Raw genomic sequence first — 2,656 nt, forward strand, 5'->3', positions numbered from 1 at the left:
TAATTTTGATTTTAGAATTTTGTATTAATTATTATTTTATTTTTATTCTTATCTTATTAATTAGTTATAATTATGCTTTTACCCCCTAGAAGTTACTAAGTTGTCTTGTATGACCATAACCTTGCTTTAATTATCATTTTAGCCTAATTGTTCTTATGTATTTATACCTTTATTTCTAGGACTCCTATATTCATAATTTTTGGCCTAACTCTTGTTGCTTATGCTTTTTAACTTTCTTGTTTTTCCTAATTGTATAAGCGCCACATATGGTGCATCATAGATTTTCTCTAGAGCCAAAAATAGTGTCTATATCTCTTTTATTATTCTCTTTAAGTATTTTACTCTCTTATGTCTTCTCTTTTCTTTTTATCTCAAAAAACTTCATATTATAAATTTTTTACTTATTCTAATCTTTCATAGAGTAGGATTTTAACCTCAAATGCTATTCATCAAACATTCATATAAGCATATATTTCACTTATTAGTGAACAATTTATCACTCGAACATTATCACAAGTTAGCATAGACATCAAAAACATCATTAAGGAGTGACATGAGCATATTTCTAGATATAAAATTATATAATTATTTTTAACTCTTAACCTTTTTTTTTACTCACTTTTTCAACACTTTAATCACCAAAATTTTTTTAAACAAGGACAAATTACTAATTAATGAAATTGGAAGTGTTATGGCTGAATCATAGATGAAGAACAGGGATGACTTGAATCCTTTTGAACTTGATTTGAGGCCTCCTAAGTGTACTCTTTGTGACTCTTAGGCATGGCTAGTTATACCAAAAAGAGAGCAACATGATCTATTAATGAAGGCTCCTCAAAACCGAGAGGAAGAGGAGGTAAACTAGGAATGTTCTTGTATTTACTTTGTTGAATTTTTGGGTGACGAATAAAGGAATGAGCTAGAATCTTTGAGTCTTAAAAAATGATAAAGTGCTTTTTGAATTAGTGATGAAAATTTGTATGAAACAAGGCTGATTCTCTCTCTTTTTTCTCACTAAGGCTTCGACCTCTATCTCTCTCTTTCTCTTTCTCTTTCTCTTTGTTTTCTTTCTTCCCTTCTTTACTAATGTGCTTAGTGTGATATGAAATAAAATTAAGGAAGTGTGAAAAAAGAGAGTATACGACTCATTAAAAATAAGATAGAGATAGGATAGAAATTAATTATCCAAGTCATATCCTAGTAGGTATTTTTATCCTTAATTAACCTTGGTTCATTACCTAAGATAATAATTAATTAGTGAGTGTTAAAGAGAATAAAAGAGAGAGAGAGAGAGAGAGTACGGTCATGAAAAGAGAGAAAGAAAAAATATGACGTTTAAGAATTGTATACTGGGTTTTGATTAACCTTAGGATAATTTATCATATATAAAACCCAAGAGTAATCTTATCATATAGTAAAACAGAATAAGAATGCATCCTTTATTTTTTATTAAAGTTGATTTTTTAAAGTATAATAAGTTACAATTTTTTTTATCTTTTACCGATATAGTCATTCTCTTATTCTTTTGATAATTTGATAATTATTTTTAATAAAACTTAATTTTTTTTATCTAATCTTATTATAGCGCAATTCTCCTTTTCTGCAATTGTTTACAATGGACCACATCCATCAAATACTACATTTAGTTGTATTCATTGACTCGAGTTCTAATTACATGGATGTAAGAATTCAACGACAGGAAAATAAACTCTATTTTATTAAAAGATGATTGAATCTATTCATATATTATGACCAACCTAATGAAATATGGGTAAAGCTAATTGTTTTGGGAAGAGTTCAATTTTGGTTGAGCTCAATTATTTTGCTTTTGTTTTTTAATTTTTTTTCTTTATTAACTATTTCATATAATGATAATATATCTTTTTTATTGAAATTGATCATTTTTAAGATATAAATCATAATTTTGCCATTCTTTTATGAATCTAACAGTATTTTTACTAGTTTTAATTATATAATGAGTGTTCTTACTCATCTTTTTATCTTTGCAGCGGAATCATCTTTTACACAATCATTTATAATACATTACATCCATCATGTTTCATCCCAAATTATTTTTGGCGATCTGGATGTTAATTATATTTGAATATGATAAGTTACGTCTATATATTTAATTTAGATATGTAATAGTTAGTTTTTTTTATTTTTTTACTATTTATGTGTTTTTTTTTTATCATATTCAAATATATCCAAGTAATTGCGTTAAAAATATTGCTACTATCAAGGTAGTCAGAATCACATGTAAACTCGTAGAAACGCACGATTATACGCTTCTACTTCATCTTTCCATTGCGCTTCTGCTTCTCGTCCAGAACCAGGCTACTCCATGTGAAATCGCCGTTGAAAATCACAGAGTCGCCGAAATCGTAGCTTCTGCTGTGTAGTTGTGTTTCAGGTTGAAGAAGTTCTTTTTCTTGGTCCTGAGTCCCTGATTGCAGCCCAACCCAACCCAATCGCCCAATCTAAATAGAAGACCATGGAAGAGGAGCCCTAGCAGAGTAACAGTCTCTAATCTCTTAATCTCCCTCACTTTTACAGTTTATCTCTAATTCTCCATGGCCAAAATTTCAAATTTTCACCTCTCTCAAGTCTCAATCTCTGACTCTATCTCTCTTTCCCTCTGAAATTTGAATTTCGC

The sequence above is a fragment of the Arachis ipaensis genome, chromosome B09 (genome assembly GCF_000816755.2).
Source record: "Arachis ipaensis cultivar K30076 chromosome B09, Araip1.1, whole genome shotgun sequence".
Lineage (NCBI taxonomy): Eukaryota > Viridiplantae > Streptophyta > Magnoliopsida > Fabales > Fabaceae > Arachis > Arachis ipaensis.